The following is a 24,496-nucleotide window of genomic DNA, read 5'->3' as shown; positions in this document are numbered from 1 at the left end:
GTTCATTGTCAGATCCCCTCAGTACCATGTGAGGGGACGTGGACAAGAATACATCCCCTTGCGTGCAACCATAGGGGAGAGAAATCGTTCGATGGTCGGCGTAAAGCAAATAAAGTACTAATTCATGTCGTGTAGACACATTCCTGTTTAATTTTTGCAACCAATTAAAATGAATGTTAACTTTATAATACAATTACTAAATAATATTGCTCTCGTAACCACTTAACTGGTGAATGTTTTTCCAAAAACTGCTCAGAAATTAATAATGTTTTTTTATTATTGAATTAGGTTAAGAACAATTTAAAATACATCCAAATCATTTTAATAAAACATTTTTTTTTCATGAAACATTCTCACAAACATCAATGGCAGGACCATCAGACCATTGATGGTTGGTAAAGTAGATCATCAATGTTCAGAATATCGAAACCATCCCGACTTCACATTTACAGAGCCTGCTACACACTGCAGCCTCTGAGGAAAAAAGTGATTTCACCTAGGTGAAAGAATAGGCATTATGTGATGGAGTGTTGAGCCAGCTGCTCACTACTAGGGGAGGGTCAGTCCCCAGAAAAAGGGAGGTAACAAGAGAAAAACAATTGGTGGAGCGCTAGATTATATTAATTATTCAGACTATTGTTAAAAAACTTTAGAACTGATCAGTTGGGTAGTATAAGTAAAAAAAAGTTTTTTTTTATTTAATTTAGACTAAAACATAGTAACATTAAATAATAACATATATATGGACACAATGTATAATATGAATCATATAAAACACAATATAAAAAAATGGGGGTGCACTTAATAGTAGGGGTTGGATGGACCATATAATACTTATGGTACAGTACAGTATGTCCCGCTTGTTCCTATGGATGCTCTCTTCAAAGTTTAAGCGTAGTCTCCCAAATAGAAGATGGTAGGAAAACTGGTATGGTGGGTGTCCATAGACCTGTCTGGATGCCTTGACCTTGATTCTGGTGGTATGAAGTGACCAAGTTTGAGTAAACAGGATAGGCTCCAAGTAGTTAGCAGGTGGTGGTGTCCCAAAAGTGAGTTTCCAGTATGGTGGATCCTATGGGAGATATTAAGTAGAGAGCTGGTCCAAGTGGGATATTTAAAGCAGGGTCAAATGTCCAACAGGGAAATGATCCCTTCTGATTGGTTACATAAATGCTACTAGTTTACAGTAGTGTTGTTGTGGTTTATTACAATTTAAAAAATCACATTAAACTGCTGAATAGAAATGTACCCCCTGTCACACTCTACCTCCCACTGCCTCTACCAGTCACTCTCTGCCTCCCCCTGTAACCCACTGCCGTTTGCATATTGTGAACTTGGGTTTGGGTGGAGGAGGGTGCCCAACTGATAATTTTGCACTAGGGCTCATCAACAACAATATCCGCCACTGGCTCTGCACATACACATTAGAGTTTGCGCAATCTAGTGCTCATATTCTTTAGTGCTGTGTGGCTGCTGGTAGAAAGAAGGGGGCTCGGATGGAGGAGGCTGCACATGGGCCTTTTCCTCAGTTAAAACATCTGTGAGAACATACAGCAAAATATGATGAGTTCAGCAAAATATGATAAATTAAACTCTAACAGCATCTTTCTGTGTTGTTGATATTAATGTGAAAATTGATATGTGCAGTGAAATACCATTAAAACACATACTTTATGGCTACTGTACAGGCACGCGTTCTCTTTTATCTCCACGTAATGTTGCACAAAGAAACTTTATCTTGAGTGTAGTCCGCCTTCCCATCCTAAAGCAACATATCTAGTTAAGTTTAACTATAGCTCCATTGTTTAAAATGCTTATCTTTTCTCAGCTCCCAACGAAAGCTCGATTTAACCATAGAATGTATCTTTGCCTTCTCTCGGGTGATAAAGCTTTGTACACCTATTTACTGTAAATCAGTGTATGGATGAAAGAAAAATAGTCTCAGACCAATTAACTGTTTAATAGTCTCAGACCAATAAACTATTTATTTCTCATAAATAGTTTAAAAATAGTAATGTTGTGCTTGGACAAAACATTCTGTAACAGTTCTAAAATTAAGTCAGGTAAATGCCTTGGTTGCCTAGGGTACTAAGGGGACACTCCCGGGAAAATGCTGGCATTGCGCCCCTGAATGCCCGGCACCTGTCAATCACCTTGCAGGCCGCAAGCGAGGACTAGCCTTTGCTTGGTCCATTTGCAAGGGGACCCTGCACATGCGCACAGCACACTGCACATAGGCACGGTCTTTCAATCATTGCCAGGGCTAAATCAGGCCGTTTATTTCTCCAAGCAGAAACAAATAGTGAACCATGCCTGTCTCTGCTTCGGGAAGATGGGCAGGGTTAGGGGGAGGTGGGGGCGATCGTTGGGAACCAGCGAGGAGCTCCGTTTGAAGGGGAAGCACGCGCGTCCCCTTCCGGCAGCTGCCAGGGGCTGGTGGTTAGCGATCCGACCGCTAGCCCCCAGATGGAAGAGGGCACCATCTGTAAATACATATTCCAGGAGGTAGGGTTCTTGATGTATGTGTGCCACTGGACAGCTGTCCAGGACCCTACAATTCTGGGGGCCTTTGGGTGCGGGCAGGCTAGGCCAGGGGGAAACTGCCAGATAGTGAATAGCTGTCAGCGTGCTGATTGGTGGATTGCAAAAGCGATCCACCAATGAGAGTGCTGAAAGCCATTCACTGTATAGAATGGAAGAAACTGGAGACACAGTACAGGACCACAGGAGGGATAAGTCATGATTTTGAAAAAAAAAACTTTTATACAGTAACTGTAAAAGGGTCAATAGGGTCTCCCATTGCATTACTGTGCCCAGAACCTACAATATTGTTTAGATAGCCCTGCTAGCTACAATTGAAGGAAAAGCAGAGGTGTAATCCATAGCAAACAATTATAGCCTTGCTATCAATGCTATATGAATTTAATTTGCATAATGCACTGCACTGGATATAAATTGCACCTGAATTGAACTCAACAAAATGCAAAACCGATGAGCAAACCAAAATGGACGATCAATCATTGGGTCCGCTCCAACTGCAGGACATTTACTGTAATAAAACCTAATCCTGAACCACAGACATCATTTGTGTTTCAGCTATTGTTAGCGAGCCATTCATTATAGAAATTGCCATCTTGATCAGCCATAGAGCTTTTTTTTATTCTTTAGGAAATGTTACAGTCATAATCTATATTTGTCACATCACATGTTCTAAAATGGAGCCCTTGAATCATCAACTAATGGAAAGACACAAGCTTAACACGTCAGGCAAAAAATTCATTTGTTTCAGCTATTACTTCCTTGCTGTCGAATTTTGCCATCTCAGCCTTCCTTGCTTGGTATTGTTAATTGCCATAGCTAAGCAGGGTAAAAAAAAAAGTCTTTAAATCTGCTACTGTCACCATTTAACAAAGAGAGCCTAGGGACTTCAGAACAGGAAACAAAACTGACAAAAAGTTCTGATGCGCAAGAGGAGAACAAATTCAAAGTTGGGGCCAGGCAAATCATTAAGGATAAGAATAATAGGGTATTGAAATGCTGACGATGCGAATGGACTCCCTGGACTAGAGATTCCTTTGTCTTCCCTTCTCCATAAAGCTTTCACCTCTCGCCGGGATAGTAAGTTGACAAAAGTGACCCGACAGAGTCAGAGGCGGTGGAACTGGAAAATGTATCTTTATGATACACATCAAGAGAAATTTATTATCCAAAGGTTTCGTACCATGCAATATATATTTTTTTAAAGCTGATATTAAAATAAGAACAAAATATGTTTGAAATTTTGTATTAGGTAATGAATGAAGCGATCGTTATGCTAAAGAGATAAGTTAATCATTGACCTAAGAAAGGCTGGCACCTTGATATATTTGAATACATAATAACATAATCATTATCTTACCTCTTGGTCTAAAAGTGATGAAAGTGATAAATCTGTTACATTATAATAGTAACATTGTGACACTCGATAATGACTTGACAGTAATGTCACTAAACATAAAAAGGGGAAAGTGAAATTCTTTTCATGCCAGGAAGGAAAATCTCTCCTTACCAAGAACATTCTCATAACAGTTCCACCAGGTCCTCTACTATATCTCGCCAGTACATCCAAAACTCCCAAATCTACCACTTTATCTCTGTAGCACTTCCAAATCTCCCACTGTATCTCTATAGTACCTCCAAATCTCACAAATCTCCCACTTTATCTCTATAGTACCTCCAAATCTCCCACTGTATCTCTATAGTACCTCCAAATCTCACAAATCTCCCACTTTATCTCTATAGTATCTCCAAATCTCACAAATTTACCACTTTGGCCCAGATGTATCAAGCTTGATAAAATGGAGAGTGATAAACAGCCAGCCAATCAGCTCCTACCTGTCATGTTACAGGCTGGGTTTGAAAAATAACAGGTAGGAGCTGATTGGCTGGTTGTTTATCACTCTCCATTTAATCACTTTTGAAGGTTGATACATCTTGCTGTTTATTCATAGTACCTCAAAATCTCACAAATCTACCACTTTACAGTATCTCTACAGTATCTCCAAATCTCACTAATCTACCACTTTATCTCACCAGTACAGTACCTCAAAATCTCCCAAATCTCCCACTTTATCTCTATAGTACCTCAAAATCTCCCACTTTATCTCTATAGTACCTCCAAATCTCATAATTCTACCAATTTATCTCTATAGTACCTCCATATCTACCACTTTATATCTGTAGCACCTCCAAATCTCACATATTTACCACTTTATCTCTATAGTACAACAAAATCTTACATATTTACCACTTTATCTCTATAGTACAACAACATCTTACAAATCTACCACTTTATCTCTATAGTACCACCAAATCTCACAAATCTACCACTTTATCTCTATAGTACCTCAAAATCTTACAAATTTACCACTTTATCTCTATAGTACCTCCATATATCCCACTTTACCTCTATAGTACCTCCAAATCTACCACTTTATATCACCAATATGTCCAATGCACCATTTTCTCAATGTTTCATTCAAATCATCTACTTTATCTCCCCAAAACCTCAAAATCTACTATGATATCTCAACAGTACAGTACTTCCAAATGCACAACTAACCAATACCACAAAATTCACAATTGTATCTTGTCAATCCAGTCATTCTCCACGGCATGATGTGCAGGATGATTCACTGGGGCCTTGGCGGCGTCCCACAGTGATCACAAGCTGGTCCTATACTGCATGAGCGCCGCCATAACACTTGCAGTCACATGTCAGATTCCTCTAATGAATTCCCTGTGATGTTGTTACTCTGACCTGTGCACTTGATCATGTGATCAAGGTGTGCACAATTACTTCCCGGGGTTAATTGATGCTGTGACTTGCAACCAATCACCAATCACAGACAGGCAAGGGGGATATAGGTTAGGCCTCTGGCACTTCCTTCTTGCATTGAACAACTTGTCTGATCCCTGAGTACTCCCCAGAAGAATTGAAGGCTCCAGGTTACCTGTTGTGAGTCCACCAAACCCTGTCTTGTGAATGGTGGCCTGGTTGCCACCCATTCAACAAGGGCAATTCCCTCGGAGGGCCTGCAAATGGATTTTACACATCCATTCGCAACCTAGGATCAACCCACATCATTCGATGGTCGACGACCATCGAATGATGGTGAAGGTGCCACTTACATATGCATGGACACTCAGGAGGAAGTGGACGGGCAGCTGACAACCAGCACTTGCTTCATCAAGGCTTTTGCATGAGAATGCCCAGCGTTCTCATGGGAATGCCCATGAAACGCTGGGAGTTTCCATCTGCAAATGACCTGGGCCACTCCCCCATGCCCCCATCCGCACACTTGAGTGCGTGCGCCCAGCGGACACCCTGTTCACCGTGGCGACACGCACCTGGCATATGCACATGTGCAGAAATGACCATGCGAATGAATGGACCTGAACAAGGTCCATAGTTACAGTAGGTTGCAGTGCAGGAGCCGGAGTTGCCTAATGTGTGATTTGCAATCATTTGTTACTGTACCTCCCCAGCCCTGAGTACTATGTCTAGAAAGGTGTGTTGCAGTAATGCAGTGTGTTGGATTATCCAGGTACAGTATGTCAAAAGAGGATGATGTCTGTACTTATTGTGTGTGCAGTGCTGCCACCTATTGACAATTAATGGTACAACAATGATGCATTGTCTATTGACGTTCAACTAATTCATTGATTGAAACAGAAATAGGCTGCAACAAGCTACATTTGAACAAGGCACATGCTGTATAGGGGGTTGTGGAAGTATATCTCCCTCTCGCTAGGTCCCCCCTCAGGTTGTGACACCAGCCTAACCCATGTCAATGACCCACAGCCAACCCCTGTGCCACATGCATTCGCTGTTGGTAAAAAATTTTAAGTCTAGTAAGCAACACAATCAAACCAGCCAAAAAACAAGTAAACAACAGTAATGGTGGGTGGAAAATAAAAGTGCAAGAAGAAGCTGAACCTTCCAAACATCCAATATATACCGTAAGTCACTTTAAAGGGGGAATTTACTAAAGATGGGAGTTCTATTTCACATGGGATGTCTATGGGCAACCAATCAGAATATACTTATTATTTATCTAGCACCTTTTAAAAGATAATAGATAGTATCTGATTGGTTCTTATTTCTTGTAAAATTTGCTGCTTGAACAGCTTTCAAAATACATGTTTTCAGGTGAAATACAGTGGTCAGTGGTATATCTAGACATTTTGCACCCCCCTTCCCTATTATAATATATTTGTTTTACCTAAATGCTCATTTTCAAGGGTTTCATGTTAATTGACAGTAGTTGCATGCTCATTGCTAGGGGTTTCATGCTTTTTGCCAGGGGGTTACATGCTCATTGTTAGGGGTTTCATGCTCCTTACCAGGGATTACACGCTCATAGCCATGGGTTTCCTGTTCTTTTCCAGGGGTTTATTATTCATTGCCAGTGTTTTTTTTTGCTTGTTACCAGTGGGTTAAGTGGTCCATTGCCAGTGACTTACATGCTCATTGCCAGGGAGTTACATGCCCATTGCTAAGGAGTTACATGCTCATTGCCAGGGATTGACACGCTCATTTCCAGGGAGTTACATACCCATTGCCAGGGAGGTACATGCTTATTGCCAGAGGCAATCTATATATATATATATATATATATATATAATACACGACGGGCCCTTCAGGGTCCAATCAGGGCACTCACCAACAAAATATAGCAAAAGGCAAATTTATTAATACATCACCAAAGTGGGGACCGTAGTCCTAGTCGACGTTTCGGCCGATACCCGGCCTTTGTCAAGAAGACAGCCTCACAACCACACAGAAGCAGTGTTTGAAGATCACTGAGTTAGCCTTGGGCGCCCCCCTAAATAGTATAACATAACGCCAATTGATATCAGGTGTACATTAACTCACCCCCGTCCACGCCGTCTATCGTGTGCATTCATTATGGGACTTCCGCATCCAGACGCCGGATCCAATATGGCCGTGCGTTTCATTAGACCGGAAGTGTCGCGTTTATGCGTTCCACTTGCCGGAAAGCCAGTACTGTGGCTAGCGGAGCGTCCTGTTAATGGGAGTAGTTATGGCAACATATGCTGACGTCTGAGTTGTAGCTGAACTCAGGCGCTGGGCATGGTAAACGTAAGGTGGCATATAAACAAAACCAGTGCAAGCGGGCATCGTTTTACAAAGCGGAACAGTGTCCACTATTAGTATTTGTTTTTGGAGCTATTTAGAGGAGCGCCAGGCAAAACTGACAATATACAACTACATTTTCATATCACCATATGTGAATCATATTCAGGTGATATTTACAGCACATCTATATACAATAACATTATAATGATAAATGTATAAATAATATGAAGAAAAAGAAAATAATAATAATACCAGAAGAACCAAGAAATAAATAAAATAAAATAAACATTATTGTTCATACGCAGAATTATCTGAGTATGTGTCAATATACACATATCACATTCTCATATATTCAAAAAGCAGAGATGTGGGACGGGAACCTACGGTAACCATCAACCATGTGAACAGCGAACAGCCCAATATTCATAAAAAACAAGAAAATGAATTATTCTCATTTAACCCACGAGGGGCAATGGTGTCCAATTTGTATATCCATCGCGCCTCACATCTTTTGAGTGCAAGGATCCGGTCTCCTCCTCGTATTGGTTTGGTGATGTGGTCGATTAATATACATCGAATGGATGCTACTTGGTGTCCAAGCTGTATACAATGTCGTGCCACTGGTTTATCTGTAGTGCCAGAGGAAAGAGCCTGTCTTATATCGGTCCTGTGGTTCGCCATTCTTTCACGAAAGGGCCTAGATGTTAGGCCAACATAATATTTACCACAGGGACAGATAAGGGCATAGATGACGAAGGCACTGGTACATGTTAATCTGTGGTGTATTTTGATCCGTTGTCCACTGTGCGGGTGTGCGATGGAATCACCCGTCATCATCGAGTTACACGTGGTGCAACCCTTTGGGCACTTATAGCAGCCCATTTTATTAGACCTCAACCATTAGGTACCCTTAGTTGATGGGTGTAGGGTTGGTCTCATGAGAAGTTGGCGAAGGTTTGGGCAGCGGCGATAGGCGTTCATCGGTGCACTGTATTTGGATAGTTTCAATGTGTCATCGCTCCCAATAATCGGCCAGTACTGCTTCTGTAAGGCTTGGGTCGTGTTGGACATGTGATCAAAGGTCCCCACATGAACCATTCTGGGTTTTTGTGCTTCCTGAGTGTCCTCAGTCTGTGGCCTCTGATGTTTTAGTTTGGCCTTCCGTAGACATCTCGAGATTACGTTATCTGAGTAACCTCTGGCTCGAAATCTGTCACTCATTTCCTCTAGCTGTTTCTCTGCTGTCAGTTCACATGAGTTTGTTCTCAGAACTCTTAGAAACTGAGAAATTGGTAAATTTTCTTTAAGGTGAGTCGGATGTTGACTCCCTGCCTGTAGCAACGTGTTCCGATCTGTTTCCTTACGAAACAATGTATATCCCAGCTTATTACCATTGCGGGACACACAGACATCCAAAAATGTCACTGTTCGCTGATCCATAGAATAGGTAAACCGTATTGGTTCTGGTTCCGAATTTAGTCCCCTTATCATCTCCAAAAAATCATCTTGTGTTCCCGACCAGACGATAAAAACGTCATCAATAAATCTGACGTAGCACAGTAACTGTGCTGCGTATTTGGTGGTAATGTATTTGGACTCATATGATGCCATATACAAGTTTGCGTATGCGGGCGCTACGTTTGAGCCCATAGCGGTCCCGTTCACTTGTATATAGTAATTAGTACCATACATAAAGAAGTTCTTTTTTAAGACCAACTCAAGTAACATGATCAGAAATTCAGTAGGTGGGTTATTCTGACCACTTTCAACCAGATGTTCTTTTACTGCCTCGATACCCCCTGTATGCGGTATCACAGTATATAGAGATTGTATATCTAGGGACGCCAGCCAGATCTCCGAGTCAGGTAGTGTGAGATCTCTAATTCTGGTAAGAAAATCGGCCGTGTCCCTGATATAACTCCTTGTTGACTTCATCAATGGTTGCAGGTACTGATCCACATACATGGCTAACGGCTGTAACAATGACCCCCTGGCAGATATTATAGGGCGGCCAGGGGGATTGTCCAGCCGTTTGTGGACCTTAGGTAAAGTGTACATTATAGGTGTGATAGGATGTTCCGCAACCAAACAATCCACCATTTTAGCATCAACCCATCCAGCATTAAAGCCCAAGGTAATAGCTGCATCAATTTCTTTCTTTATGGTAATTGTAGGGTTTGAATCTAAACATCTGTACACATTTATATCCGCTAATTGGTTGCGGATTTCTGCATCATATTTGGTCCAATCTTGTACCACCACCGCCCCGCCCTTATCCGCGGGGCGAATCACTATGGTGTCATTACTTCTCAGATTGGATAACGCTTGTCGTTGTGCCATGGTCAAATTCTGATAAGTAGGCCAACTTGTAGTGGCCTTGTTTTTATCAAACTTGACCATCCTCATAAAAGTGTTGATACTCTGATTTGTAGCAGGTGGATCAAATTTACTGCTCTTAAGGCTCTTAAGTTGACTCGTATTGATAAATGTTTCAGTATCCCCAAAGTGATCTTTTAATCTAAGCTTCCTCCCAAATTTTTAGTGATCTACTTCCCAATTGAATGGGTCGTGTATGGAGGTGGGTATGTAAGATAAGCCAAGTGCAAGGGTAGAGTTTTCAGCCTCACTCAGTACATATGAGGACAGATTAAATACTGTCTCTAAGTTCTGGCTCTTCTCCCAGAGCCAGAACTTAGAGACAGTATTTAATCTGTCCTCATATGTACTGAGTGAGGCTGAAAACTCTACCCTTGCACTTGGCTTATCTTACATACCCACCTCCATACACGACCCATTCAATTGGGAAGTAGATCACTACAAATTTGGGAGGAAGCTTAGATTAAAAGATCACTTTGGGGATACTGAAACATTTATCAATACGAGTCAACTTAAGAGCCTTAAGAGCAGTAAATTTGATCCACCTGCTACAAATCAGAGTATCAACACTTTTATGAGGATGGTCAAGTTTGATAAAAACAAGGCCACTACAAGTTGGCCTACTTATCAGAATTTGACCATGGCACAACGACAAGCGTTATCCAATCTGAGAAGTAATGACACCATAGTGATTCGCCCCGCGGATAAGGGCGGGGCGGTGGTGGTACAAGATTGGACCAAATATGATGCAGAAATCCGCAACCAATTAGCGGATATAAATGTGTACAGATGTTTAGATTCAAACCCTACAATTACCATAAAGAAAGAAATTGATGCAGCTATTACCTTGGGCTTTAATGCTGGATGGGTTGATGCTAAAATGGTGGATTGTTTGGTTGTGGAACATCCTATCACACCTATAATGTACACTTTACCTAAGGTCCACAAACGGCTGGACAATCCCCCTGGCCGCCCTATAATATCTGCCAGGGGGTCATTGTTACAGCCGTTAGCCATGTATGTGGATCAGTACCTGCAACCATTGATGAAGTCAACAAGGAGTTATATCAGGGACACGGCCGATTTTCTTACCAGAATTAGAGATCTCACACTACCTGACTCGGAGATCTGGCTGGCGTCCCTAGATATACAATCTCTATATACTGTGATACCGCATACAGGGGGTATCGAGGCAGTAAAAGAACATCTGGTTGAAAGTGGTCAGAATAACCCACCTACTGAATTTCTGATCATGTTACTTGAGTTGGTCTTAAAAAAGAACTTCTTTATGTATGGTACTAATTACTATATACAAGTGAACGGGACCGCTATGGGCTCAAACGTAGCGCCCGCATACGCAAACTTGTATATGGCATCATATGAGTCCAAATACATTACCACCAAATACGCAGCACAGTTACTGTGCTACGTCAGATTTATTGATGACGTTTTTATCGTCTGGTCGGGAACACAAGATGATTTTTTGGAGATGATAAGGGGACTAAATTCGGAACCAGAACCAATACGGTTTACCTATTCTATGGATCAGCGAACAGTGACATTTTTGGATGTCTGTGTGTCCCGCAATGGTAATAAGCTGGGATATACATTGTTTCGTAAGGAAACAGATCGGAACACGTTGCTACAGGCAGGGAGTCAACATCCGACTCACCTTAAAGAAAATTTACCAATTTCTCAGTTTCTAAGAGTTCTGAGAACAAACTCATGTGAACTGACAGCAGAGAAACAGCTAGAGGAAATGAGTGACAGATTTCGAGCCAGAGGTTACTCAGATAACGTAATCTCGAGATGTCTACGGAAGGCCAAACTAAAACATCAGAGGCCACAGACTGAGGACACTCAGGAAGCACAAAAACCCAGAATGGTTCATGTGGGGACCTTTGATCACATGTCCAACACGACCCAAGCCTTACAGAAGCAGTACTGGCCGATTATTGGGAGCGATGACACATTGAAACTATCCAAATACAGTGCACCGATGAACGCCTATCGCCGCTGCCCAAACCTTCGCCAACTTCTCATGAGACCAACCCTACACCCATCAACTAAGGGTACCCAATGGTTGAGGTCTAATAAAATGGGCTGCTATAAGTGCCCAAAGGGTTGCACCACGTGTAACTCGATGATGACGGGTGATTCCATCGCACACCCGCACAGTGGACAACGGATCAAAATACACCACAGATTAACATGTACCAGTGCCTTCGTCATCTATGCCCTTATCTGTCCCTGTGGTAAATATTATGTTGGCCTAACATCTAGGCCCTTTCGTGAAAGAATGGCGAACCACAGGACCGATATAAGACAGGCTCTTTCCTCTGGCACTACAGATAAACCAGTGGCACGACATTGTATACAGCTTGGACACCAAGTAGCATCCATTCGATGTATATTAATCGACCACATCACCAAACCAATACGAGGAGGAGACCGGATCCTTGCACTCAAAAGATGTGAGGCGCGATGGATATACAAATTGGACACCATTGCCCCTCGTGGGTTAAATGAGAATAATTCATTTTCTTGTTTTTTATGAATATTGGGCTGTTCGCTGTTCACATGGTTGATGGTTACCGTAGGTTCCCGTCCCACATCTCTGCTTTTTGAATATATGAGAATGTGATATGTGTATATTGACACATACTCAGATAATTCTGCGTATGAACAATAATGTTTATTTTATTTTATTTATTTCTTGGTTCTTCTGGTATTATTATTATTTTCTTTTTCTTCATATTATTTATACATTTATCATTATAATGTTATTGTATATAGATGTGCTGTAAATATCACCTGAATATGATTCACATATGGTGATATGAAAATGTAGTTGTATATTGTCAGTTTTGCCTGGCGCTCCTCTAAATAGCTCCAAAAACAAATACTAATAGTGGACACTGTTCCGCTTTGTAAAACGATGCCCGCTTGCACTGGTTTTGTTTATATGCCACCTTACGTTTACCATGCCCAGCGCCTGAGTTCAGCTACAACTCAGACGTCAGCATATGTTGCCATAACTACTCCCATTAACAGGACGCTCCGCTAGCCACAGTACTGGCTTTCCGGCAAGTGGAACGCATAAACGCGACACTTCCGGTCTAATGAAACGCACGGCCATATTGGATCCGGCGTCTGGATGCGGAAGTCCCATAATGAATGCACACGATAGACGGCGTGGACGGGGGTGAGTTAATGTACACCTGATATCAATTGGCGTTATGTTATACTATTTAGGGGGGCGCCCAAGGCTAACTCAGTGATCTTCAAACACTGCTTCTGTGTGGTTGTGAGGCTGTCTTCTTGACAAAGGCCGGGTATCGGCCGAAACGTCGACTAGGACTACGGTCCCCACTTTGGTGATGTATTAATAAATTTGCCTTTTGCTATATTTTGTTGGTGAGTGCCCTGATTGGACCCTGAAGGGCCCGTCGTGTATTATAATAGGAGCATACGTTGCTGCCATAAAGGTGCACCCCGTTTGGACATTGATGGCTTGGAGTGCGCTTATACTGAGACTATATATATATATATATATATAAAAATAAATAACTACCCAGAATTTATACCTTCTGAGTAGCGATATACACTACCCAGTAGGACCTCTAGCATCTATCCATCTGTCCAGAAGGACTTCTGGCATATGTCTCCTCCAAGGCAGTGGACATTTTTGGAGGGACATTTTCAGCAGATTGCGTAGGTAACACTAGACGAATTGTAATCTGTTTAGACCATGTTACTACTTGGGCTGCAGAGCCATTGTTACACCACTGTGAAAATAGTTGGCACCACACTTATATAACATATACTGTACATTGAGTCAGGGCATTGTGGGCCCTAGGCAAAGCAATGCACTGGGGCCCCTACTTAAGTAAAAAATCATAAATTCCCATGGTTTCTCTCCACCTGCTATCAGCGATCCAGCAATTAGCATTATCTTAAAGCCAATAACTGTTTGGCTTGTGGCAGGTAGAGAACGTTTCTGATTTTGTGTAATACATAATAAACAATCACTATTAGCCTCACAAGAAACTCCGGAGGCCCCAGCAAACCCCTGCGCGAAGGCCCCTAGATTTGGGAGGTTCTAGAGCAGCTGCCCAGTAAGCCCATGCATTAAGAGAGCCCTGCATTGAGTATTGCCTGTAATACCAGGGCCGTTGTTCAAGAACAAAATAGCATTTCTGCACATTTTGCAATTTCTCTATATTCTTAAGTGACCTTTAAAGAAAGCAGATGTTTGATTGGTGGTATTTAAACTTTATGAGTAAATTACCCTCAGTGTCTCAATGGAACCTCTATATACCACCGAGCCCGTAATTTATGTAAAAATCACATATTTCATAGGAAAGATACAGGCTGCATGATAAGTACATTCCTGTGTTAATAATTCCTAACAATAGCTGAATATACAACATTGGCTTTGTAAGCCACAATATTTCTTCGTACGTTATGCAAGCTGTTGGTGAAATAATATTGCTTTGTACTTTGTACCAGATTAAATAATAAAACTTTCACGTAAAAATATTCAGAGCTGCCAAATCTTCTTGAGCGGGGCCTGTGAGATGTACAAGGCCGGTATGAGGTTTCTCACCGCGTCCAGTGATGTCTTTATATAAATATATATATTTTTTAAATTATTAGTGACATTATTATTTTTTTTTACAGCACTGGTAAAAGACTGAAATATTGTAATTAAGACTTTTTTTTTTTTTAAATGTGACAATGGAGAGATGTGTCTCAGGGTCCCATAGCTAAATTATTTGGAGAGAGGCGAGCAAAAGGGTCGTAAGGTCACCGGCTGGTGGGTCAATGTTAGACTCTTACGATTCAGGTACATTAATCACTGTCCAGCAGCAGCGAGAGCACCGTGACTTTCTGCATTACAGGCTGAGTGGTACCAGGCTGGAGCTGTTCTGCCACCTATTGCAGGTGTTTGTACAAATTCCGGGTTAGCGCTGACTTAACTCTGCAGCGGGTGCTCCTCTGAGCTTCATTGGAAGATCAGCAGTCACATGACGTCAGCGCCCCGAATTCCGCCATGTCTGTGGTAAATAAAAGACAGCTCATACTAAATTTTCTTTGCGAACAGGTAAGAAATCATTTGATAGTTGGCGGCGAAGGGGGGAGGGCTTTCACTTGCCCGGCGGGCAGCGTTTACCCGCTCGCTTAGCAGCGAATTTAGGCTGCTTAGTGAGCCATCCTGAATCAGGCTCAATATGCTCGGAGAGGGGACTTTCAGCAAGAGTTCGGGGGCGGGGCTTGAGCGTGATGTCATTAAATCCCGTCCCCAAGCTGGAAAATTACCCTCGTTGTCCTATCTCCGTGGAGGGGGTGGGGCTAAATGGTGTGATTATGACACTTTCGCCCCGCCCCCTCCGGAGATCGGCAATCAGGTTAGCTAAACGCCGCGGTCAGGGGGGGGAAGCCACGAGCGGGTGTCCCCCAGAATCCACCTTTCCGGGGCAACCCTGATGTATACTGTACTGCTGGCTGAATAGGCTTTCCTAAAGCTCTGTTGATATTGTAAAAAAATAAAAATAACAAATTTATTTCTGCTATTTTGGACTGGCAAATCTCAATAGTATTAAGGTAACCTTTTACTATCCAGCTGTCGTAGAACTACAACTCACAGCAAGCTCAAGGGTTGCCTGAGTAGCTGTCCTCCTACCCCATATCACGATTCTGCTACACAGGAGCCAGTGAACGGCTTCTGCACAAAAGAATCACTCTATCAGCATAAGTACTTGCCTGCCGGGATATTGACAACCTGTCCTGCAAGATCCCGGCATGTACTAATGCTGAAAGTAAGGTTTTATTATGCAGCAGCCAGTGATCGGCGAACCAAACTCATGTCAATGAGAAGTGACGTGTGGAGCCAATAAGGAGCCCAGGACAGTCAATGCTGAGAGTAACCGTTTAATAAATTGTTAGAGCAACTTGCCATTTATGTATATGACTATACTACATTAATTTGCCCAAAATTCAAGATCTTTAAGATTAATGCAAGAAAAGGGTGTAGTCGACAATAACCATAAAAATGTAGATATTATGAAACCTCAACTATTAGCCACAATGAAATGTCCATTCTATAATCTGAGGAAGATAGCCAGATTCAAGTAATTGCTTCCCTCTGAAGATCTTCCAAAAGTCATACATGCATTTGTATCATCGTGCCTAGGCTAATATTATGTCGTCCACCTTGGTCTCTCCGAAAAACTATTTCACAACTTAAAGCTACCAGGCTGTTAACCATCTAGCCTGGTTTTTGCCACATAATACCCATTGGGGGTATTTTTAAATGAATGAATACAATTGCCATCGGTCGTATCCTTGCCGAAATACTATTTGTAAATAGGGCCGATTTACTAATCTGCCGTATTTACGGATTCATATTTGGCCGATGGCGTATTCTGCCGGATTTGTATTTAGCGGCCGTATATACGTTGGCAGCCTGCACGGATCAGTCAGATCTGCAGTGCAGGCTGCAATGTAAAAAATGATCAGCATCAGGGGCTCAGGGTGCTGCCTCTGTTGTGTACTGACATCGCTTGACTCCTGCCATCTACAAATATGTATGTATTATTATACGTGGAGGGGTACAGAAATTTTAATTAGAGGACAGGGGGTTGTTAATATTAATAATACTGGAGGGGCTGTTATGTGGGCAATGTGTAAGGTGCACTACTTGGGGGAATTATGTGTAAGGGACATTACTGGGGGCATAATATTGGCATTACTTGTGTGTCATAATATGTAATGGGCAATTCAGTGTGCGGCAATGTGTAATGGGCATAACGGTATGTTCCATAATGTGTAAGGCCTTTTATTGATGCCACGCCTTCTTTCCATGAGGCCATGCCCCCTTTTCGCTGCATGGCGTAGCTGCACAAGGTTCCCGCCTGCTACAGGTGAGCCTGTGTGCTCAAAATGCCAGGGACAATTTCTGGTCCCAGTCTGGCCCTGTGGATAAGTCACTGCCTTAAATGAACTAAAACTTGACCATTCTGCCACAAGTCAATGGGTTAAGCATCCCTTATCCAAATATCCGTTATCCAAATTATTCCAAAAACCATAGTCTCCAAAATGTATTTTTCTTTTTTGCTAAAAACCTACTGGGTACATCTATAACTGGCACTACTGGGGAAATGATATGTAAGTGGCAATAAATATGTGCAAGACCATAATTGATTGGCATTCAAAGTCAGTGCCTGAGATACTATAGTACACAAACTATGAGGAAGATGTATTAAGCCTTAACAAGAGATAAATGCAAGGGTGAAAAAGAGAGATAAACAGCCAGCCAATCAGCTCCTTACTGACGTTTTTCAAACACAACCTGTAACATGGTAGTTAGCAGGTGATTGGCTGGACATTTATCTCTCCTTATCACTCTTGCATTTATCTCTTGTTAAGGCTTAATACATCTGCCCCTTTGTTTCATGTTTTAAAACCTTGTTTCATGCACAAATAAAATATATTTGTATGCATTTCATGTGTTTGGCATGTTTATACTACATAAATGCCAGATACCTCAAGAGACCTCATTCAAATATAAAAATATTCCAAAATACGGAATAATCCGTTATCCAAAATTCTTCTGGTCCCGAGCATTTCGGATAAGGGATACTCAACCTGTTTTTCAATTATTAAACAAAAATTAATTAAAATAATGGGTACTCTTTACCTAGAAGGGCGCCCACGATTTTGATCGTGGGCATCGTTAGGAAAAAAAAATCGCGTCGGTCGCATCGCATGCGATGCGATCGACGCGATGACCGCGATTTCCCATAGGGAACAATGTTAAATGTCCCAATTGACCCGATTTTCCTGTTCAATGTCCCAATTGACCCGATTTTCCATAGGAAACAATGTCAAATGGCCCACAGAGGCCAAATAGGCACCCTGAAGTGTGAAATGGCCCCCCAATTGTTAACGCCACCCCACGATCAACGTCAACCCGAAGCGTGGCGAGCGCAGCGAGCCCACGAGGGGCGGCGGTATGCGTCCTACGACCTGTGAAAGTGTGGCGAGCGCAGCGAGCCACCGAGCCTGAAGCGTGGCGAGCGCAGCGAGCCCCGCGAGGGGACGCGGACAGCTGTGAAGCCCGCGTATACCTGTGAAGGTGTCCGCGTCCCCTCGCGGGGCTCGCTGCGCTCGCCACGCTTCGGGCTCAGTGGCTCGCTGCGCTCGCCACACTTTCTATTCTCAACTCCACGCCGACGTGGATAGTGGGGGTATGAAAAGGTTGTAGGACGCGTACCGCCGCCCCTCGCGGGCTCGCTACGCTCGCCACGCTTCGGGTTGACGTTGATCGTGGGGTGGCGTTAACAATTGGGGGGCCATTTCACACTTCAGGGTGCCTATTTGGCCTCTGTGGGCCATTTAACAATGTTCCCTATGGAAAATCGGGTCAATTGGGACATTGAACAGGAAAATCGGGTCAATTGGGACATTTAACATTGTTCCCTATGGGAAATCACGGTCATCGCGTCGGTCGCATCGCATGCGATTTTTTAGTACATGCGATGCCCGCGATGGGCGCCCTTCTAGGTAAAGAGTACCAAATAATGATTTCACCATCATTAATCTATTGTTTCAATGCATTTCTTATTAATTAAAACATTAAATATTTATTTTAGAACAGACAATATATTGGTGCCTGCATCTTTCCCCTACAAATGGGTTAATAGGCATTGGTACATGGAACATATGGAGATTACAACACTTTAAACGGTTTGGCTGTCTACGTGGAAAATGTCATGCTGTGTTTGCTTACAGTGTGCTACCCCGCTTCACCTGAAGTATTGTTACACACAGCTACAAGCTTTAAACTGACAGGACCTATTGCAGCACGATGCTGAGATCTGACAGGACCTGATGGAACTTACTTACAGCCTTTTCTCTTTTTTATATACTAATATTTTTTGCGTGGCATATTTTTTGTGTATGTCAACCTTGTTTCGGCATTGATGAAACTTATCTGAGGGTACATTTTATTTTCTTTTTTTTTCATTTTGCACAGTTCAGCCACTAACATCTGAAATAATGGGTGAAATGTAATAGGATGAGAAAATCAGAAAGTGAGAGATTTGGTAAGAAATCTCCAGGTTTTTTTAAAGCGGCAATCATTTGCACTGCAAAACCAGTGTAAATGATTGCCGCTTTAAAAAAAATATGGAGATTTCTTACCAAATCTCTCACTTTCTGATTCTCTCATCCTATTACATTTCCCCTAATATGTCCACTGTTTAATAATATTGTATAGATCACATAATAATTATGCCAAAGGACAAAGCACACTTTTAAACCCAATTTGGGACTACCATATATACTTGAGTATAAATCGACCCGAATATAATCCGAGGCACCTAATTTTACAACAAAAAACTGGGAAAACTTATTGACTCAAGTGGGACCTTCACTTGAGTATAAGCCTAGGGGGGCTGTTTCAGCATAAAAAATGTTCTGAAAAAGTAGGCTTATACTTGAGTATATATGGTATATACCACGGGGTCAGGGGTAGATTTTTGGGGTGAGACATACTTCCATGACCACAGATCCTGGAAAGATTAAGCACCATCTAGCAAACTATTGTGTGGATCATGGGTATGTACGTGCATCATGTAGGGATGTAAGGTCCTGGCATGGGTGCAGCATAGCCACTGCACACACCCAGTGCCCACAGCTACCCAGTGCCTCCAAGCTACCATGGGGTCTGGGGGGGGGGGGGGTCTATTAATACTCCATTGCTTGTTGTTCTTTACAAAACAGTGATTCATTTGAGACTGGTGGGGGGTAGATTTAAGCTCGTGAAGTGATAAACTGTCTGGGTTGTATCACCGGCCAATCAGCTCCTACCTGTTATTTTTCAAAACAAGCCTGTAACTTCACAGGTAGGAGCTGGTTGGCCGATGATAAAACCCAGAGAGTTTATCACTTCACCGACTTAATAAATCTGCCCCCCCCCCCCGTGAGTCATGTGTATGAAGCAGTGATAAGAGAGGACAAGTGATAAAGTGCCTAGTACTTTATCACCGGCCAATCAGCTCCTGACTGTTCCTTTTTAAACGCAGCCTGGAGCTGATTGGCCGGTGATAAAGTACCAGGAACTTTATCACTTCTCCTCCGTTATCACTGCTTCATACACATGCCCCTGGGTAACATCAGACAATTAGGTAAGAGTGCCCTGCTTGCAAGCCTGAGAGACTTAGACTCGTATGTGGATATATATTGTTCACATGTAAGCATTTTGTGTTTTTCAATATAGTAATGCACCTGATACAGTATCTTCAACAGATGAATCTCCACTTACCAGATGTCTATTCTTCAGGGTACAATTAAAATATTTTGTAAGTTGAAGATGATATTGACCTCTATAGATTGCTTACACTCTTTCACACACGTACCGGTATGTATTGACATTGTTTTGTATCCAACACTGTTTTCTTTTCATTTCTTCTTTGGCATTGTTTTCCAGTCTCCAGGAAAATGGAGCATTTCATTACGCAGTCCCCGAAGTGAAGAATTTTCTGTCGGGAGTCCAGCATTCATGATTACCTAAGCCAATGATGCAAATCTGTAAAGCTAATGGCATAGCCTTCCAAATAACTTCCTCTGGAACACAACACAAGCCTCACCAGTCAATAGGGGCTAGATTTATCAACGAGCTCTGAGAAAATTCTCTGCATCTGGATGTCCATAAAACAATTCACTCATGGAACCGTTTAGATGAAAGCAATACTATATTCACAAATAAAACACCATGATAGAAGTGCTTTCATTCCAAAACCTACCATTAAAAGAAAAATATTAGGTAACCGATTACCGCAGTGACCACATATAGGAAATGAATCCCTTTATTCTGCACTGTTCAGTCCCGTACACACGGGGCAATTCTAGACTATATCGACGGGGACATGGTCGCTAAGCAACCATATCCCTGTGTGTACGGAGCTTTAGTTCTGATGTCTATAGTCAATAGCCCAACGAAGTTTGCATGGTGTTTCCATTCAGTGCACGTTCAGGGTGATGTCCACCATATGCTCTTAAGCTGTGGACACATGGTGCGATACTGGCTATCGATTTTGACTATAGTCAAAATCAGATAGTTAGTCAGTATCACAAGTCTTTCTTGTCCATCTCCTATGTAGAATGTACTTGGCCTTTGGCCAAATTGCACTATAGATCCACAGGTTGCCTGAATATCATGAACTGTTGGTAGATCTTGAGGACAGGGTTGGCCACCGCTGCTCTAAGGTCACCAAAAATCTAGACGTCCAGAACCATCAAACTAGAGCCACCCATTACATTAAAATAAGCATATCAAAATTCCACCTCAAATAGTGCTTTGATGAGCCTCATGTAAATGCCGTAATTTGGGGCATATTTATCCATAATTGGCAATTTGTTTCATTCCAGTACTGTAATTATAATTTCTTGTTTCCGCTTCGATAAGGAATGTCAAGAAATTAATTATATCAAATTAGAGATTAAGGATTGCCAGACAGGACACATGCCGTTATTCTCACCTATTCCTTCGCTGCTTATGTTCACAGCCTAGTAAATAAGTAACCGCCTCCCACTGCCCGGCTGATCATCTGCCCCAAATCCGATGCTAGCATGCGTTCCCTAACACATCCCCACACATGCGGCCGAACATGAGAATCATTCTTTCACGTTCTCCAGAGGGACTCATTCCAGTTGAGCCATGATAAGGAGAAATGTTTTTTTTTTGTCAGCGATTTACCACCTGTTATTTTTATCTAGAACTTTTATGTTTGATTTTATTGGAGCGGTGTGTTTGTACAAATAAATTCCTGTAGGAGTATCATCTGCCTGGGATGATTATTGAGGACCCCGATTGAAAGATACCTTTATGGGAACAAAGGGACCCCCTTTTGGGCGTGTGTCACTCTTACATTTGACGTTTGTTGGAGGTTTGGTATATACATCCATCCAAGGTGCAACACACAAAGAAACCTTTATGGGAACATCGCCCTCCTTTGTGAGGTCAGTGTCTATGGGTCTATCTCATTGAAATGGTTATTTAATACCACGCATTAATCTGAACCCTTCCTTTCTTGGTGGCCTCCCTGTTTGGTGAGGAAAGGATCATTAAATCCGATCCGAAAGAATAGAAAAGACACATCTTCTGATGTGACAGTGCTGAGGGGAATATTTATTTAGTTTTTTGTGTTGGTGAAAGGGCTGGCATCCCCAAGTGTTCCCCAGCTGCAGTCTGGGGTGCAATAGGTCATTGTAATTTTGCTATATTCTAGCTGACATCCCCTGACGACAGCTGCCTGCCCCCAGCACCCGCATCACCAGACGATAACCATGGGAACGCCCAGCAATTTCATGGGAAAACCGGCGAAATGCTGGGCGTTCCCATGGGCCAATCCCCTGGCCCGCTGCCCCACATCCCCAGCCTGCACTGTTGTGTACGAGCGCCCCGGAGAAAAATCTATTCACTGATGCCGCTCGCACACAGCAGCAGCACATATATAAATATGTGCATGAGCAGTCGCAAAAAGTTAGACCCCTGTGCGAAAGCGCGGGGGTCCGATTAAACCAGAATAAGGTCCCTATTCTGTGCAGGATAAATATTAGCTGCTTTTACATATAGCCCACAAATGTTAGATAGTTTTATATTTACAGTGCAATTTATATTTTAGTTTGAACACACCCCACCCAATTCTAATGCTGGGGACACACTTGACGATTCCCGCAGAAAAATGACCGTATACACCCCCCCCCCCCCACTCCATACATGCAGTCGCTGATGATAATGTCAGATTGAGCTGCATGTACAGAGGACAGAGGGATTTGTCAACCTCCGGCGCCACGCACATCATTAACGTAATAAACTGGACTCCATATACACGATATGGTCAGCGATAAAGATGTCCTTGATGATATATTGCCCAGTGTGTACCCAGCTTAACTCTCTGCACAACTCATCTGCCCCACCTGCACGTTACATCTGCCCCACCTCCAGTTGCTTGCTGTCTTTCCGTTATTTACAAACGTGAATCAGGCCCTTAGAGTGTAAGCTTCAATAGAGCAGGGACTTTGTAATTTGCTGGAGCTATATGCATAAAATAAAATAATAATTTCAAGTACCATTTTTTTTTAATTACCTTATATTTAATTTCTCAGCGGATTCTTTCAAATACAACATGGAGTAATACAGTAACACGGGTCCCACAAAGGATAGAACTACAGTAGTAATACTACAGATGCATATTTGACAAGCTCTTGCAAAATCGCACCATAAGGGGATACGATTGTTAGTTGCATTTACCCGTAAAGCCTGCAGCTCCCACTTTAAATGCAGTGACATTTCAGCAGCTCAAAAGAAATGTCACCTTTTCTTAGGTGAGAAGGAAAACCATAGTCATTAGTTAACTTTACAAATCTGAAAGGCTAAACCTTGTCTGGTCTGTTTACTGTGACATCAGGTGTATACAGGAGGACAGACGGAAAGGTTGCAGAGTAAACAGAGACGCCTCTCTTCCGTCCAGGAAGACAGGTAAATGTTTATGGAAATAACCGCAGTAAGAAAGCCCAACAGCTGCAAACACTCTTATCGGTCTGACCTTCATACACGTCATGGGCTTACAGTCGGGTGTTCCTGCAACACATCAACTTTTTTGATAGTTACCAAACGAGCAGGATATTGTGAATATGTATTACTTCAGGACTTTCTGTATTGTTGTAATATAAATAGCTGGCTGACACGGTCACTATTTTTGAAATATACATAAATTGGGGGGGGGGGGGGGGGGGGGCTGTTTTATTATAAAGGGTATGGATCATAGGATAGACAAGCATTAGGTCTACAAACATTATCTCGACCACTGAAGGTCGACATGCATGAAGGTTGTCGTGGGGTTTGGTCAACAGGGTCATTACATCAACACAAGCATTATGTCGACATGGGGAAGGTTGACAGTCAAAAGGTCGACATGGGTTTTTTTCCAAAAGATTTTACCCGAATGTCGACCATAAAAAAAGTGCACAGCGTCCCCTGGCACAGCTCGCCACATTTTGGGCACGGTGCCTCGATCTGCTCAACACAGTATTTTATTCTCCCACCGTGCCCTAGTGGATGGTAGGGCATGAAATACCGCCCCATGTCGACCTTCGGTCATGTTGACCTTCATGCTTGTCGATCTAGTGGCTGTGTCCCATTATAAAATCTCACAGTGCAGTGCTAAGTGGATGACGGGAATACTGGGGGGAGCTAAATGGTTCATGATATACTGAGTGCTCTCTACCTAAAGCAAATGTAGGCAACTTGTAGCTGCTGTGGAACTACAAGTCTTAGAATGCATTAGTACCCAGAGGCTTTGGAAGGATTACTAAAACTTGTGAAAACCTAGTGAGCACTGGATTGCCTCTATCTACTAATGGGGAACAGCGGAATGCAAGGAAATGCTAGAGGTCAATTTATTGAAT

At 42.4% G+C, this 24,496-nt stretch overlaps 1 long non-coding RNA gene across 2 annotated transcripts in view; it reads right to left on the bottom strand.

The window, feature by feature from the left end:
- Nucleotides 1-377: 377 nt before the first annotated feature.
- The window catches only part of LOC146073917 (uncharacterized), a 50,721-nt gene continuing 26,602 nt past the window's right edge, over nt 378-24,496 (bottom strand). The window contains exon 4 of one of the 2 annotated variants that reach the window (XR_014473336.1): nt 378-1,072. This is a non-coding gene — a long non-coding RNA (uncharacterized LOC146073917). The remainder of the gene's footprint in view (nt 1,073-24,496) is intronic. The other variant, XR_014473335.1, reaches the window with a different exon arrangement.

Source organism: Crinia signifera, chromosome 4, assembly GCF_055691185.1.
Source record: "Crinia signifera chromosome 4, ASM5569118v1, whole genome shotgun sequence".
NCBI lineage: Eukaryota > Metazoa > Chordata > Amphibia > Anura > Myobatrachidae > Crinia > Crinia signifera.
This window is presented reverse-complemented; position numbering and strand designations above follow the sequence as displayed.